The sequence below is a fragment of the Nuphar pumila genome, chromosome 9 (genome assembly GCF_984573655.1).
Source record: "Nuphar pumila chromosome 9, dmNupPumi1.hap1.1, whole genome shotgun sequence".
NCBI lineage: Eukaryota > Viridiplantae > Streptophyta > Magnoliopsida > Nymphaeales > Nymphaeaceae > Nuphar > Nuphar pumila.
This window is the reverse complement of record NC_143257.1, coordinates 37,684,958-37,703,231: the sequence shown is the minus strand read 5'-3', so window position 1 is coordinate 37,703,231 and position 18,274 is coordinate 37,684,958. Positions and strand designations below refer to the sequence as shown.

Sequence of the window (18,274 nt, the reverse complement as noted above, 5' to 3'; positions counted from 1 at the left end):
TTATCAACCTCGATCCCTTTCTCAAATACAATATGTCCAAGAACAATCCCTTGTCTCACCATGAAATGACTCTTTTCCCAACTAAGAACCAGATTTGTCTCCCTACAACGCTGAAGCACACGAGATAACTTTTGGAGACAATCGTCAAATGAAGAGCCATAGACCGAGAAATCGTCTATGAAGATCTCAAGGACATCATCCATCATATGTGAGAAGATCACCATCATGCACCGCTGAAATGTTGCTGGGGCATTGCAGAGCCCAAACCACATTCTCCTATAAGCAAAAGTGCCATAAAGACATGTGAACGTTGTCTTCTCCTAGTCCTCGGGATGAACGACCACCTGGTTGTATCCTGAATAACCATCCAGGAAACAAAAATACTGCTGACCCGCGAGTTTCTCCAAGATCTGGTCGATGAACGGCAAAGGGAAGTGATCCTTCCTAGTTGCACTATTCAACTTTCTATAATCTATGCATACTCGCCATTCCGTGGTAGTCCTCATAGGGACACTTTCTCCTTTTTCATTCATCTCTACAGTGAGCCCAGACTTCTTGGGGACAACATGGGTAGGGCTCACCCACTGACTGTCGGAGATGGGATAAATGATCCCAGCATCCAACCATTTGACTACCTCCTTCTTTACCACCTCCTTCATATGGGGATTTAGTCTCCTTTGCGCCTCTCTTAAGGGTTTAGCCCCCTCATCCATGATAATCCGATGCATGCAAAAGGAGGGGTCTATCCCCTTCAGATCTGCCACCGACCATCCAATCGCCTCTTTATGCTCGTGCAAGACCTGTAACAGCTGACACTCCTGTGTGTCAGTCAGGTCTGCAGAAATAATGACGGGGAGAGTTTGATCCTTGCCTAGGAAGGCATACTTGAGTGAGGCCGGTAAGGGCTTCAACTCAAGCTCATACGGACTCTCTATGGATGGTCGGGCCGGCTTTTCTGCCAATTCAGGAAGCGACTCGAAGTGCCAGGTCCAACTCAGATCACCTGTCCGACTCTCTATCGACCCATGGCAATCTTCTTCGAGTGATTCATCAACCTCCTCTTGAGGTGGATCACTCAATAACCAGGTATGCTCTGCTTCTACCAGGTCCTGAATGAAGTCAACCTCGAAAGAAGCCTCATCGCCGGCAGGTCCCATCGCCGCATGAAAAATGTTCAGCCTCATCTTCCTGTTGCCAAATGAGACATCCATCGCGCCTGTGCGACAATTAATGCACGCATTGGCCGTGGCCAGAAAGGGGCGTCCAAGAATGATGGGGGTCTGTCTCATATCATTAACTCCCTCCATATCTAAAATGATGAAGTCGACAGGGAAGTAGAAGTCCTCTACCTTGACTAGAACATCTTCCAGAATCCCTCGTGGGACCTTGATTGATCTATCTGCAAGATGCAGGGTCATAGGTGTTGGCTTCATCTCCTTTAATCCAAATTTGTCATAAAAAAAACCCGGCAAGATATTGACACTTGCCCCAAGGTCGAGCAATGTACGCTCGACAGTGATGTCTCCTATGACACATGAAATAATTGGAGTCCCTGGGTCCTTAAGCTTTGGTGGGGTTTGATGCTGCAACACCGCACTCACCTGATCAGTCAAGTATATCTTCTTCGGCACTTGTGACTTTAACTTTCTTTTCTGCGTACAAAGCTCCTTTAGAAATTTTGCGTATGCAGGGACTTGCTGAATGGCATCAAGCAAGGGGAGGTTTATCTGGACGTGCTTGAATATCTCAAGCATCTCCTGCATGTTCACTCCATGCTTGCCTAATGACTTCGGTCTCTCTAGCGCCTCAGGAAAGGGGGCTTTGGGAGTATAGGACTTTGAAGGCTCAGTTGGTAGAGCCCTCTCGCTTTCCTGAGGTGGGACGGTAGGGACATGCTGCTTCTCACTCGTTCTCTCTCTTTCTTCTGCAGCCTCCCTCGCCTGGTATTGCTTCCCATTCCTAAGGGTTATTACCGCTTGAGCCTGCTCTTGATGGGCATCTGTCATGTGCAGGCCATGCATCGGCTCCTTACCCCTAGGGTTCACCACCGGTTGGCTAGGTAAAGCCCCCTCACTCTGCCTGCTAAGCGCCTCGGCGAGTTGTCCCATTTGCGTCTCAAGCTTCGCAATAGAATGTGTATGGGAGCTCAGATTTGCCTTGATATCCGAGAAGGCTTGCAACATCTTGTCCTCAAAGGACTGGCTGGACGAAGGCTCCTGAGACTGGGGTTGATTATAAGTAGGCTGAGATGAAGGCTAGCTAGTTCTCTGAAATCCAAGCGCATAACCGCCTTGCCTAGGTTGGCTTTGGGAAGGGTTGGGAGGTTGGGCTTGTGGATTTCTCCATGAAAATTTGGGATGGTTCCGCCAGCCCGGGATATATGTACTGGAATATGGATTGGGTGCAGGCCTAGCGAAACTCTGCGCCATCTAAGCTTGCTCCTGGACAAACTCAGGGTATTGTGGCGCAACGGGGCAATCAACAACATGGTGTGCAGGGCTAGCACACAACGCACACACCTGTAGGACTGGAGAGAGACCCGCCAACAACTGATCCAATTTTTGGGACAGTTGGTCGACCTTGTTTTGCAACTCAAGGTGCATCCCTATCTCGAATATACCAGCCTTCTTCGTGCCATCTTGCACAGGTGTGGCCCTCTCAGATCGTGAAGCAGAAGCATGGTGCATGGAGTTCTCGCTCAAGGTCTCAAAAAGGGCCCATGCTTCATCTTCACTTTTGAGCATAAAAGTGCCCCCACAGGCAGCGTCAACCATTTGACGGTTCTTCTCAATGAGACCATCATAAAAATATTGCACCAGTTGCCAGTGGGGCACCTGGTGGTGGGGACACTTGCGGAGAAGATCTTTCATCCTCTCCCACGTTTCATGAAACATTTCTCCCTCGATCTGTGAAAAGCTAGTGATGGCTTTTCGAAACTGGTTCGTCTTACCAATTGGGAAGTATTTCTTTAAAAACTCCCTTTGCATATGTTCCCAAGTGGTAATTTGAACTGTATCGAGAGCCTTCAGCCAATGCTTGGCTTTATCCTTAAGGGAGAAGGGGAATAACGTCAACCTTAACGCGTCATCTCCAAAATTGTTGATCCGCACCGTAGAGCAGATCTCGAGAAATTCGTCGAGATGACGGTATGGGTCTTCGTTGCTAAGGCCATAAAAGGAGGGTAACATCTGGATGACACTGGCCTTGATTTCAAAATGGTTCGCTCCCACATCAGGTCTTGTGATGCAGGAGGCAGGAGTGTATGTGTTGGGCATGAAGTAATCCCTAAGAGGACGGATCAACTGCTGATCTTCAGCCATGGGGCTGGATTGATGGGCTCTCCTAAAGAAAGAATCGGGATCCTCAACAAATTCGGCAAGCTCAGGTTCAAGCGAACGTCGCCCGTGCATGCACCAAAGGGTAGACCGGTGCAGCAACCGTCCTAAATTAGGTTTTTCTACCTAACTAACGCACTAGCGGCCAAACTACACAAACCACAAAACGAGTAACAAAAACAATTACTGAAAACAAGAAATAACAAGCACCACGCAGTTGCACTCAGTAGAGAATTTATGAAAATGAAATCTATGTGCACGGTACCAATCGTACATAGTCACTTCTAAGGGGATCCTAATGGGTGAGCTGTGCAGAAAAGTAAGCTTGTCTCTACGGTATGCACACACGTGGTTCTAAGCCTAAATGCGAAAAGCACACTAAACAATCCTAATTAAAGAACTGAATTAAACTAACAACCTATAAATACGAGAACAAACACAAGGTAATAAAGTGAATACTAGTATTTCGCCGTTCCCCGACAACAACGCCAAAATTTGGTGTGAGTTTTATGAAAACCCTTTTTAAAACAATATTTTTAATGAAAATTCAGTGAAAGCCAGACACCAAAAATATAAAAACCGGCTCGCACAAGTGGTGGAGTCCGGGTCGATCTCAGGGAACGGAAAATACTTCGTATTCGAACACACAATCTAAACTACTCTTTATTGCCAAAATGAAAAGAATTGATTAAATAATTAAGTAACTACGAGAGTACGGCCCTACGCAGAGGGTTTAAACAAATAATTAAAGTGCCTTATTACAAACCCAAATGAATTGAATTAAATGAAATAAAAGCCTAATCTAGAAAGAAAAGCAAGTCTTCAGTGCTTGAGGCTTTCTTGTCCCTTCTTGAGGTAATATATGTTTTCTTGAACTTTTGCTTTTCTGAGGGCTCCCTGAAGGTCCCTTGAGGGTACCTTTTGGGGACCTCAAAGGGCTCTTTTAAGGCACGAAAAGGACTCGACCGCACGTTCCAATGCTTCCTGCAAGATACAAAAACAAAACACACAGCAAAAATGAGGAATCTAGAGAAAAATCAACCAGAAATATGACGAAGAATCACCAAAAACATAAAAAAAAACAAGAATTAAGTAACATGAACTACGCTAAACTAATAACACACTACGCAAATCAGTACTTAATTATGAAGTAAGAACTAGCATGCAACATTAACTAACACAAAGGGCTAAACTATGCTCACCGTACAAACGAATAAGACTTAACTAATGCTATAAAAAAAACATGAATGCAAGAACGAAAGTAGCTAATGAATACTTTAACAACCTTATATCTGTTCTAACTAATCATGAATTAACTAATTAAATAATCAAGAACAAGAAAACAACAATAACCAAATTCAATTGAACAAGAAAATATTACTTCTAATAGAATACTACTAACTAATTCAAAGTGCTAACTCACTGTATGAAATCCACTCTGACCAATAAATAGCAAACTTGATATGATACTAACTTAAATCTAGTTGTCAAGAATCAATTCAACTATTCACAAACTAATAAAAGGACAAGATTACTGTAAAAAAAAATCAGGAATTAAACTAACCGAGAGGCAAGAGAGAAATTAAAATGAACACATGAACTAAGCATTTGAAATAACTAACTAAGGTCTATGTTACTGAAAAAAAAAAGAGAAGGACTGGGGCTAACCTATTAGCAATAGATTAAAAAAAACAACAACCAAACAATACCACCCTAAGTCATGTAATTTAGCTAACCTATCTAATATACGATATACTATAAAAGGATTCAATCAAACAACAAACAGAAACATGCACATGCTGTACTAACAATGCTGATCAGAAAATAGAAGACACAATGTAATGTTGTAACAAAATGTAATGATGTGACAACAATGCAATAAAAAAAAAACGCTGAAGGCAATGGATAACAGACGTTAAATGTAAACTACTAGTAACCGAGGGACACTTGTTGACACAAACAAAACTAACCTAATTAAACAACACACACTAACCTAGGTAATAAGACTGCTGACCAGAACGGTTAACACACATAAAAACTAAACTAATCAGAGGAAAACGCTTAAGCTATTGGCAGCGTCAAACACGCTGTTACAAAACCAAAACAACATATATTTTTGTTCTTTTTTCTTTTTGATTTTTTATTTTCGTTTTGTTTTCAGATGATGTTAGATTTATATGCCTAATGCAGAGATGTCTAAAATGAAACCAAAGTTATGGAATGCAAAGCTATAACTACGTGAAAAGGAAGAAGACAAAAACAACCTGTTGTAGCTTGTTTCAACTGATGGGTTGAGGAAGAGAGTGGTCTCTCCCCACATCAGATCCTCACGCTGCCCTCCTTTTGCTGCTGGAAGAAGATGAACCCACCGGCTAGAAAGAAGAGAAGAATAAGAAGAAGAAGAAGGCACGGCTGGAGAGAGAGAGAGAGAGAGAGAGGCGTGAAATCTAATATGGAAGGACCACTTTTTCTTGCTGTATGATACTATTTATAATATTATATTAGGGTAAAACCATTTTTTCAAAACAAGTCCAACAGCTTTCAATGATTTCCAAAATACCCATTTTAGCAAAACATGCTTTATTGTCTAAAGAAAACAAACAAACTTCTTAAACTAATTAAAGATTACAAATTAGCTACTCAAACTTAAGCTAACTAAACTACAATTAAGAAGTTCTAACTAAAAATTATATATATATATATATATGTATGAAAGGAAAGCTTTCAAGAACACGATTTTCTGATAAAATTCAATGCAATGAGGTTTCTCAAAACTAATGGTAAAAATGGGTTTTTAAAGCAATTTTTACATGGATCATGCATCAATAATGATTAATAAAATGCAAATATTATGCATGATCATATTCTAAAGGCAATATGAATTAAATCTAAAGGGAATGAGGCCACTAAAGAACAAAAAGGTTCAGATTTTAAAATAGGACTAGGGTCGACTAGGGTTGACTCGACTAGACTCGGTTGACTTATGTAGACTCGGTCTTGGCTATGTTTGGTGTGGGTTAGGTACACGACTCCTCTACTAAGTCAATTAGATTGACTAGGTTAGGTTAGGAGAGGTAGGCTCGATTGACTTAAGGTTGGTTTAGGTTTGATCTAGGACTTGACTTAGACTAGGTTTGACTCGGCCTAGGGTTGACTGAGCTAACTGGGTTCGGTTGACTCAACTAGGTTCGGTTTGACTCAACTAATTAGGTCAACTAAATTAACTAGGTTGAACCCTATTTAAGACATATCTAATTAGTAACCTACTAACTAACCTAAAATTAATTCAAAACTAAATGAATTCAAAATAGAAGGTTGGAAAAATAAGGTAATAAATGTCAATTCTCGAATTTTGGAATAATTGGATTATCAAAAATTGCCCAATTAAATAGGGAGTTACACTCCTTAAATAGATTTAAAGTTCACTTGGGAAAAAGGAAAAGTCCAACCTAGAGAACCCACGATTTTTGCGTTCCAAGATTGAATTAAATTTCATTTATTTCTTTTTTGAAATCGTGAACACCTAAATTGGAAATTTAATTGAATTTCAAAAGCACTTTCCAAAGCCAAATAGTAACTCCTTTTTAATACACACTCAAAATTTAATTCTCCTTTAAATGCTCCACACGATTTTTGATGAATCCACTATTTCCAAAAACTTTTTAAATCCAATTACTTTAATTGCCTTCCTTCTCAAAAATTGTCAACCCCAATTGAGCTACTTTCTAGGCTAAGGCATTTAAAACTACCTAGGAAATGAAAAGACTCAAAGAGAAACACGATTTTCTAGAATTAAATGCTACACCTAATTCCAAAACTTACTTAAATGGCTCCTAAAAACGTCTAAGGCAATAAAACCTAATACACTGAATGTGGACACCCTAATAAACCTACCTAACTGCAATTAATACTTACTAAAAAATGGCCTAGAGCTCAATTGGAGCTCTAATGGCTGCCGCCCTTCCTTGGGGAAGAAGAAGACCGAAAAATAAAAAATATAAAAAAAATCAAAATTGAACAACTAAACTAAAATGAGAATGAACATGATAAAACTAATTGAACATAGAATTATACTAACTAATTCAACTACTTAAAACACAAATAACTTAGCTATTATGCTGGAAATCATAAAATACCTAAGACCTCAAATCATCTAAACACTATTCTAATGAACAAAACATCAAAAAATGCAAACGACTAAATCTCTTTCTAAGACTATCTAACTTCAAGAAACACTAAATCACGAACACAAGAATACCGACTAAACTAAATATCAAACATGCAGCAGGATGAATACATTAATAAAAAACACAAAGAAAATAAAATTCGATTTTTGTAATTTTTTTTTTCAAATAAGAGAAAATACCTAAAACTTGAAAACACTAACAAAACAAGAATTAAGACGATTCTAAAACAATGAATTTGACTCACTCAACTTTTTGAGACTGTCAACTACTACCCAAACAGTAAATCACACGAATGGCACAAGAGAATCACCTACACTTGCATGATTTCAAACATTCATTCACGATTTTGGCAAAAACCTCTCATGCGACACATAAAAAAATCCATTTTCCCTAAAACGAAAAATAAATGATACTGAAATAAACAAAACACACACACAACAAACAGCAACACTACAGAAAAAAAAACAAAACACGAATAATTTTATAAAACCCAAGAATCGGCTAGAAATAGTCTAGCCGATTTTTGTGTTTTCTTTTCTATTTAATTGAAACACACAACAAGCAATCCCAACGATTAAATTGAATCAAAATGAACAATTTTTTATTGGATTTTCTGTAGAACAGAATCACGAACACACTGGACAAACTTGAAGAATCGGCTAGATGAAGATCTAGCTGATTTTCACGATTTGGGTGAAAAATCTTAAAAAAACAAGATTCAAACGAATCAATCAATCAAATAAACCTAATCAAACATGTTGGTCTGTGCACAGGGTCTATTCTAAGGTTGAAACAAAAAGAAAAATAAGAAACACACAGAAAATAAGAAAAGCAAATCACACACAATTCGGTTTTAGCTAGAAGAGAAGGGAGAAGAAGACCTACCTCTCGGGTGATCCGACGATCGTGGGGATGAAGAAGAGCGGACAATGGCTTGGCCTTGACATCCCGAACGGTTCGAGGATGCTGGAACTTTACCAAGAACAACACTTTTGCAGATGCAACACGTTGGAGATCCACCGAGGATGGGATGTGCGCCGATTCGCGATCGGAGGGCTCAGAAAACCGAATGGAGGTAGGGCCGGCTCACCTTGATGATGTGGTTCACACTATCAAGCAAGGTTAGTAGTCTCCACCTCTGCTACACCTGCAAAAACACATAAAAAGGTGAAAAACACAGCAAGGAATAGGAAGAAATGTAAAGAAATAACAAGGGAAATCGAGAGATGCTTGATTTCCAAGCATAAACCGATCTTCAATGGCTAAAACGAGGTGGAGTGGAAGAGGAAGATGATGCTGGATCTAGAGGCACTGCAGGGGGCATCAAATCCAAGCCAAAGACGCCTAGGGTTCTTCTAAAAAGTCTATTTATACTTTTTTGGAATTTCAGAAACAAGGTTAAAAAAAACCATTTTGCTAGGCGCCACTTTCTGGGGGGTTTTCTGCAAAACTTTTTGAAATGGATATGAATAGGCATGTGGGTTGGATTTTGGGTTTTCTAAAGGTTGATCCAGGGTCCAAACAGCCTAATTGGGTCGGATATGGATCCGATCCACCTCGAAATCCATGCCCAAACACTGAAATTGCCATAACTATCTCATTTTAACTTCGATTTCTCTGAAATTCGAACCATAACCCCTTACTATCAAAATGCATCTAAACATGGGTTTAAAACCTTAAACTCGTTACAAAATGCATGAAAAACTTGTTAACATGATGTGCATTTCATGCATCATCACAGGGGATCAAAAGAAGGAAAAGCACAATTACTTACCTGCGGTGGCTGCGGTAATCAGTCTTTCACTGCTACTTGAGGAGAATCAGAGAAGAAGCGTGAAGAAAATGAAGGGGTGAAACGCAATGGAGTGGGGTTTCCCTTGATGGCCGTTTATATAAGAAGAGAAAGAAAGATCGAGAAAGGGAAGAGGTGGTTGGAGATGAAGGGTGAAGGTTGCTCGATGATGGAAGAAGAGGATCAGAGGGTGGAGGCCATGGAGGATCTGAGGGAGGAGGCGGCTGATGGGGGCGTGCGATGAGGGTTCTTGCGAGAGAGGGAGAAGGCCCTGTAACCCTCCTTTACGAAGAGTCTTCACCAAAAACCCTAAAAAAACAAATTCAAAGGGCCCCCCTTTATTTTCAGGTTTTTGCAAAGAGGGGGCTCCCTAACAAATTTTTGCAAAAAGTTTTCTCACAAAAACTCGATTTTTCAAAAGGGTGCTTTTAAAAGGCCATTTTTGTGTTTCTTTTTTTCTATGTTCTTATTTTTTTGTTCTTTTCTTGAAATTATATATATATATATATATTTTTGTATTTTTTGAAAACAAAAACTCTAAAAACTAAGAAATTTAAACTAATTTTACAAAATTTCAAAATATTTACAGAAGAAAGGGTTTTTTCTGAAAAATCAAGGTTATTTTGGAAAAAAAAATTCAGAAAATGGGTTTGAACCCAAGTTTTGAAAAAATATTCCAGTTTTAAACCTCAAATCGAGGAATATAACACGATGGATCGAAACGGATACCGGATGAACTGTCTGAGCCTTTTAAAAGGTTATTTTTGGTAATTTTGAGAATTTGATTAAAAAATTGGACAATGAAGCTCAGATTTGGATCTTTTATCTGGATCCGGATCTGAAATTGAGTCAGATATATAAAATAAATTTAATTTCAGAAAACTTGAGAAATAAAATGAAAAAAAAGTGACTCAATTACCCAGAAAATGGGGTCAGGGGCAAAAGGGAAATATTTACAACATTTTGAAAAATTTGGGGTGTTCAGAGGTTGTTAGGAAAGTGTCTGGTGGAGATAAGTAATGCAGGGGTCATGACAGTAACGTGAAGTGAGAGACTCAGCTAAATGGGTAAATGATATTACTGTAAGAGACTATGTGATGGTGGATAGCAAGTGGAAAGAGACTATTGTACACAGTGTAATGACAAGAGGCTATGTTGTGGATTGGGTGCACAATAGGTGCTTGTGACATATGTGATGGTTGACATCAGATAATGTAATGGATGCATGGTTTAAATAATGAGAGGCAACCTATGGAGGTGTTATCATCGCAAAATTTTTTTCCTCCCTTGCGAGAGAGAAATGAATTTCGCGAGTCAAACTCGACCAAAGTTTTGAAATTGGTTTTAAAAATTACTCGCCTCCATTTTGAAAATTTGCGGGAAAATTCCGTGGAATGGGATCCGCCTGTCGGTACGAGGTTCAACCGTTCCTGGCGCCTTTACCAGGGGTAATTGAACCAAGGATCAATTACGTGCTTTAATTTGACTCAAATAGCTAAATTATGCTCTATTTTCCTAGAATGCACAGAGAATCAGGCTTGTGCTATGGAATTTTGAAAATAATGCAAGTTTGAGAAAATATGATGTTTGCTTTGGAAAATTGAAATGCATTTAGAAAAGGACTGGAAAATGCTTGAAAATGGAATTCCTGGGAAAATCATTGAATTTTATTGGAAATCAGAAATTTGCATTGGAAAGTGATTTCTCAGGAAAATTTGAACTTTAGAAAATCGATTTTGAAATTTGGAATTGCTTTTCTGAGAAAATAGATTTGAGAATTCTGAGAAAATCAAGAAATTCATTGGAAAATGACTTGAAATGGAAAATGAATTCTCAAGAAAACTGGAAAATATGAGAAAATAAATTTCTAAAAACTTGGGATTTTGAAATTTGAGAATTTGAAAACATAGGAAAATCTTGATTTGAACTTGGGAAATGCTTTGAAATGTCATTTGAAAACTTAGGATTTTGAGAAAATCAGATCCTGAGAAAGACTTGGAAATTCTTGAGAAAATTGAATTTTCTGAAATTGAAATTGGAAAATGAGTTTGAAAATAATGCAATTTGAATGATATGAATGAATGAATATGAATTTGAAAAGGGAATTTCAATTGAGAAATTGGGAAATCCTTTTAAGACTTTGAAAAATGCAGTGCATTTTGAAGTTAGCCTAAGTGTGTAGGCTGAATGTGGCTAATATGAAGATCATAAATCTTGGTTTTCTTCGTATTCTGACTATGGCCATAAATACAAATCCCACCGAGTTTATAAACTCCATAAGAGCTTGTGCACGTGCCATTCGTGTAAACCATAGTGAATTTGAAATAATGTGCATGAATCATACATCACATATTAAAATTTTGCAGAAATTTAACTATATGCAATGCAACCCTATTCTAAGCAGAAATGTAACTCTTATTCCAAATTATTACATTTGATGTTACATTGAATTGAAATAAAAAGAAAAAAAAAATCTAAGTCTTCTTCTTGAATGTTCCTGCAAAACTAGAAAACAAGGTTAGCACAAAAATGTAGGTTTTTCTGAATTTATCCGAAAATATGGGAAATTATCGGATATTATTCAGATATAAACCCAAAATCATACCCCATTTGATATAAACATGATAAATAATGAATAAATTTTGAAAATAAACTTGAAAATTCGAAATTGGGGTCAAAATGACCAAAATACCCCTGATGACCTTGAAATCAGGGTTTTCTGAAAGAATTTTTGTAAATTTTGGAAATTTGAAAATCAAATAAAATAAATCAAACATAATATGATGAAATATGATGATATGCATGAAATTTTGGGAGAATTAGAAATTGAAATTTCGAAATTTAGGTCAAAATGACCAAAATACCCCCAATAACAAGACTATGGCCTTGAAACCAGGGTTTTCTGAAATAAATTTTGCAAAATTGAAAAATATGAAATGCAAAGGAGATTAAAATTAACCCTAATATGATTCTACATGCTTATGTACATGATAAAAACCCTAAAATGGCGAAAATATCATAAAATATCGAATTTAACCTGATTTTCGCTTGATTTTCGCTTCTGAATTTAAAGATAAACTAACACATGGAGCAAATGAACTTGGAATTAAACCAAATTTGGCATGGACACCTAAAATAACCCTAAAAACAGAATGGAGCTCGAAAATATAATTTTTTTGTATTTTTAAATATGGAAATTCAAATAAAAACCCTAAATTTCATGATTTTTGCCTAAAATATTGATTCTAAAGGAGATTTAGGATATCAAACTTCCATAAAAATTTCCCAAATTTTATGGAGTGACATAGGACAGTAAGGCAAGGATTTTTGCCTTTTACACTTTCTGTTTTTGACCTATGGTCGGAGCTGTACCACTCCGGCAAGTCGGATCGGAATCCGGCGACTCTAGTAAATGAAGGAAACAGACAGGTTTTGGTAGAAAATATGGGGAAAATAGCATACAAATGGGAAAATGGCTGAAATTGTGGGAAAATGTCTCTGACAAACTGAGGAAAATTTTCTATTTTTACAGAATTGGGATATGGATTACAGTTTGGAAAAGGGAATGCTGTTATCAGAGATCTAAATCTCTGAGATTTCTGGACATTGGAATCTGTTAGACAGAAATAGAAAATTCGGGAAAAATACTGGAACAGATCTAAAAATTCCCAAATTTTGGGAAATGACAGGAAATCATGTTAGGAACAACTTTCATGTTGAAAGTGTTTGCAGATAGACTACATATTTGGAGGAGTCGGTGCATTAAGATCTGTCTATATCCTGACAAAAGAAAATCGAGATTTTCCCAGGGGTCTGAGAAATCCGATTTTTTACAGAGGTCAAAACTGACTGGAAAAACCTCAAAATTTCCAGATCATTAGTAGATTCAATCATGAATCTACTGTGATTTTTGGAGGACGATTTGGATTTCCCATGAGGGTGGTGCCGGAGGTTCTTGTCTGCTAAAGCGCAAACTGGAAATTTAAAAAGACAGAAAACCCGATATAGGGTTTGATTTGTTTAATAGGGATGTAAAGCTCAAATGGATTTCAATTTTTTGCAGGATATCACAGACAGATAATTGTAACTATCACAAAAATTTTAGGATTTTTGAACGAAAATTTTTATATGAAATCATAGCTAAAGTGGATATCTAAAATAAAACATGATGAACTATCAATTAAATTGAGCTAAATAACAAGAAACGGAGAAATGAGACTAAATGCAATACATAAAACATAAAATTTATCTAAAACATGGAATGAAACATGAAAAATTCAAGGAGACACAAATCATATTTATTTTTATGGCTATGAGAAGGGAGGATCTGGTCCATTGATTGGACGGATCATTTTCCCTCAATAGCAACAACATGAAACAAGGAAATCAAATGAAAATAATAATAATAAAAAAAACAAAAACAAAATGAATATCTTACCTTGGGTTAGTTTGGATCAATTGAAGGAAGATGACACCAACTGAAAAGGGATGCTTCCTTGTATATGCTGGACCAGCTATTGGGCGTGAAGGTGGTTGAAGTTGGGTAGGGGTCCGGCTAGAGGAGCTCTTGGAAGAGGTGGCTGTTGCAAGATGAAGTTCGATGATGGCTGCTGTGGAGGTGGCTGGAACCGATTGCAGAGAAGGCTTCCAAAGTGCTGGGGGTGTTGAAGCTGTGGTGGAGATGTTGGAGCTGCTATGCTGCTGTGGAGGTGGTGAAGGTGGAGCAATGGAGGTTGATGTTGATAGCTCAAATCCGAAGGAGCTGCCAAGGAAGCACCGGCTGGGAAAGATGGGGGTGAAGGAGGAAGCTTGGTTGCTGTGGTGGCTGAAGCTAAGGTGCTGCTGGAGGTTGGAAGGCTGCTGTGGCTGTAGCAGCCAAGGAGAGAAGAAGATAGCTAAAGGGAGAGAGAGAGAGAGAGAGAGGGAGATGGGTTAGAAAGATGGGGGCAGCCGTATGGCTTTTTTCCTTTTTTTTTCTTTTTGTTTTAGAACTTAGGTTTTAATTCCTTCCATACTTAGGTCTTTCTAGGTTTAATGAAAAGAAATCTCCAAGCGGTTTACGTGAATGGCTGGGCAAGAGGGAAAGGAAGGGAGGAAGGAAGGGAAGAAGGAAAGAAGAAAGGAAGAAGAAAAGAAAGAAAAAGAAAGAAAAGGGAAAAAGAAAGGAAAGAAAGAAAAGGAGGGAAAAAGGAAAAGGAAAGAAAGAAAGAAATGGGGCTGGAGGTTTGGGCAACCACCTTGTGGGTCCCACCTCTCTAAAAAAAATAATACTACTAATAATAATAATAAATAAATAAAAATCAATAAAAACAAATAAAAAGAAGCATTTTTTTTTTTGAATAAAATAGAAATGCAAATGAATGGGCCATCTCAGAGCGGGTCCAAATTTTGATTTTGAAATTCATTTTGACGATTAGAGGGGTAAAATAGTCTTTTTAGAAAATTTTTAGACGAAACGAGCTATTTTTGGCAGTTTTTGAAACGAGCTCGGATTTTGAAGTTCAATACCCCGTTGCGAAGCAAATCCAATGTAGAATTTGAAAATGTAATTTTGAAAGAAATCCAAATTGTTTTTCTCGAGAAAATGCTTCCAACCGAAATGAGCTATTTTTGGCAGTTTTTGAAACGAGCTCAGATTTTGAAGTTCAATAGCTCATTGCGAAGCAAATCCAGTGTAAAACTTGAAAATTTGATTTTGAAAGAAATCCAGATTATTTTTCTTGAGAAAATATTTCCAAATTTAGACTCCCGGGGTGAAAATGTCAATTTTGGAAACCCGAGGTTTGAAATTGATTTCTGAAAACTTTTAAAACTTAATCTGGATTGAAATTTATAAAACTGGAGTTCTGGACTTCGAAAATGAAATGAAATGTGATGAAATGTTATGAAATGCTAAGAAATGATATGAAATGATGAGAAATGACATGCGAAATGCAGACCCTGAATGGAGAATTTTAGATGTTAGACCCCGATTGGCAGCTGTACCAGTTTAAAAAGCATTAAAATTGATAAAATTTGCAAAATAGCTCAAGAAATGGTTTTCGGGACTCTACTGGATCAGAGTGACACTGAAAATTGAGGTTCGAGCTGGATTGAACTGAAATGAGCTGGATTGAGCTGAGTTTTAGAGTTTCAGAACTCAAATGAACTGACCAGGCACTGACTCAACTGACCTTTCCGACTGAATTTTCAAGAAAAGCTGCCATTTTTAGAGAAATGGTACGGAATGGTCACTGGAGTGAAGTGAATTACGAACTTGAGCTGACTATGAACTAAAATCGAAGCTCGAACACTAGCTCAATTGGCTAAACTCAGCTCAATTTCAGCTGAAAGAGCCGAAATGGACTAAAATGGGCTCCTAGACACTTGGAAAGGCTTTTGAACTGAAATTGGAGCGCTTGAACTCGTGGTGAGCTCAAGTTAGACTCTGGGGAGTATGACTGACTATGAATGACTGACTCAGAGACAATTGGCCTGGATTTGAGTGAGAAGTAAGCTCATTTCTGAAGAAATGATCCCATTTTGGCAGGAATGGTCAGAAATGAAAATGGTTTATTCATTATGAGCTCAGATGAGTTTGAAATGATTGATATTCTAGATGTTCTGAACTAACCAATGAGCATGGTTGACTCCGACTGACTGGGGTCCGGGATGACCTAGGGGTAAATTGGTAATTTTTCCTAAAAAAATGGGTAAAATGGTGATTTTCTAAAACTGACTCAGGGTTTGACTCCTACACTGACCTAACAGGGTTGGCACTGCACGAGCAGGGTTGTTTGAGAATGGATGAGGAAAATTTGGGGTGTTTACAGATGCCCCTCTTTGCTACTAAGCCGGCTTGAAGACGAGCTTAGTGGCAAAGAAAATCACACCAAATTTGGCTATAAAAATGCCCCAGTTAGAAGGATCCGACTGGATATGAAGATATTAGCCCTGATGAAAATGGTAGATATGAAATGGAGAATAAAGAAAAAAATTTTACTTCAAAAGAAGTGAGATTCAGGTTTTGCCCTTAACCTGGATGGGACGGGCAATACCTCGTGTAGAAACGAAGCTCAGGTTTGACCCTTAACCTGACCGGGGAATGAAATACCTCATCAAAGGAGGCTCAGGTTTATACCCTTATCCTGATTGGGAGGAAAATGAAATACCTCATCAAAGGAGGCTCAGGTTTGTACCCTTATCCTGATTGGGCAGAAAATGAAATACCTCATCAAAGGAGGCTCAGGTTTATACCCTTATCCTGATTGGGCGGAAAACGAAATACCTCCTCAAAGGAGGATCAGGTTTGTACCCTTATCCTGATTGGGCGGAAAATGAAATACCTCATCAAAGGAGGCTCAGGTTTGTACCCTTATCCTGATTGAGTAGAAAATGAAATACCTCATCAAAGGAGGCTCAGGTTTGTACCCTTATCCTGATTGGGTAGAAAAATGAATGGAATCCTCGAAGGAAGAAACCATGATGGAACCTTCGGATTTCCGCACAATGAATCCGATAGGGGTTTTGCAAAAGGATGAAATTGGGGTCCCTAAAGCTTGAAAAGGGGTTTGATTTTGGGCGCCTCATTGCTGAGACTAAATAACTTTTGAAATTGGTGACCTTTTGCTGGAATTGGTGGCTTAACCTCAAGCCGAAATTGGACTGTCTATGGTGGGACAGTGGGGACACAGGGAAGTGTGCGAATCTGAGAGCCCATGCGCTCAGATTATACCAACAGAAGGGAAGGAATCTTGAAAACTCCCATTATCAAGTCCTTAAAAGGGATAACAACTGATGTCGGGATGCGCCAAAGATGGACCTCAAGCTCTCGCTTCACGTCAGGATAGCTAGAAAATATTGTCAAAATGTTGAAAATTATTGTTGATTCGAAATAATTGAAAGTGATGCACATTGCTTTGAAAATATTCCCTCTTTTCTTCCTGAAGTATTATCTCCGATTGGGCTTAACTTCGTAAAATCACGATTCGAATTCAAATTGCTTGCAATTGGCTTTCTTTCAAGGAAGCTATCAATTTCCCTGATATGAGCAGAAAAGAGAGTATTCTTGATATTGTGAAAGCAATTTGTGAAAGAATATTGATAATAGAATTTCACAAAATTTAAAGAGGATTCTTTGGCAGATTTGGCAGTCTGATATCCTGGAATTCTTTCTCATGACGATCTTTCTGCCTACTATATTTTTTTTTTTGGCAGAATTAGAGCTCTCTTGGGTTTTTGGAGATTACATCATCCTTCATTTTGGAGATGTCTTGACTTTTCTCTCTTTTTTTTTTTTTTGGAAGGGTACGTCACAAACTCCTTCATCTTGGAGATGTTCCGATCCTTCTTTTCTCTCAGGGATTATATTGACGGTTATTGGCTCTTTGGTTGGAAATCTGTTGATGATAGCAGAAATTAAATATCTTTTAGGGTTTGTCGGGAGGCCCATCGCAATCGCCTTCATCTTGACGGTGCTCTGAACTTTCCCTGGAAGGATCCGTCACAAACTCCGTCATCTTGGAGATGATTTGAATCTTCTTTGGCCCCGGGGGTCTACTCGCCTAATTCGCCTTCATCTTGACGACAGTTGAGAGATCCCTTTTGCAGATATTTAATTGCAGTTTTAGGTGATTGAGGAGATATAAGGATTGAATGGATTTTTCTGTATCACCCAGGATATTTCGACTGCTTTATTTTCCAAGAATGATCTTTAAAAATGTGCCATTGACTGCGATCAATACCGATCACTTATGGCTTTGCAACAATATTGAATTTCCTTTGCTGGCCATATCGGGGATTTATTCTTCATCCTTTTGGTTGGCCAATAGAAAGAATTTGAATTTTGAATCCTTCTTTGCGAAAGCTTTGTCCTTTCGAAAGTAATACTGAAGGTATTCTGAAGTAATGTTTTTGTACAATAAAAATTTTGAAATCAACAAATATTTAATGACAAATTGGCAAAATGTTCTTGAAATCCT

General features: G+C 38.1%; 1 non-coding gene across 1 annotated transcript; it reads left to right on the top strand.

Moving 5' to 3' along the window:
* Window positions 1-2,832: 2,832 nt before the first annotated feature.
* Window positions 2,833-2,938, top strand: LOC149828563 (small nucleolar RNA R71). The gene has a single exon (XR_016434512.1). It is a non-coding gene; the product is annotated as a small nucleolar RNA R71 (small nucleolar RNA).
* Window positions 2,939-18,274: the final 15,336 nt, after the last annotated feature.